The sequence below is a fragment of the Oncorhynchus keta genome, chromosome 15, assembly GCF_023373465.1.
Source record: "Oncorhynchus keta strain PuntledgeMale-10-30-2019 chromosome 15, Oket_V2, whole genome shotgun sequence".
Lineage (NCBI taxonomy): Eukaryota > Metazoa > Chordata > Actinopteri > Salmoniformes > Salmonidae > Oncorhynchus > Oncorhynchus keta.
Genome location: NC_068435.1, coordinates 43,054,317 through 43,054,628, shown reverse-complemented (window position 1 = coordinate 43,054,628; position 312 = coordinate 43,054,317).

Here is a 312-nt window from a genome sequence, read left to right as displayed (position 1 = left end):
ATACTCACCTGGGTGTGATGTGTGTAGTGGTCCTAGGTGTGTGTACTACTAGATAGCCACTTTAGGCTCTTGAGACCTCTAAATTTGACACATCCCCAACCCCCACCACCCCTAAACAGATGCTTGAACTGCAGTAGGCCCTTCTCTCGCGTTGGATCTGTTTCTCTTTCCAAAACCACTTGTGTCTCTCTCTTTGGTCAGCCGCTGCTATGTCCCAAGCCTATAGCGCACTGAGCACCTCGCTCCACTGTCTGACCCGCCCCGAAGTCGGTCTTTATATACAGGGAATAATTATGCTCTTATGACAGGGGG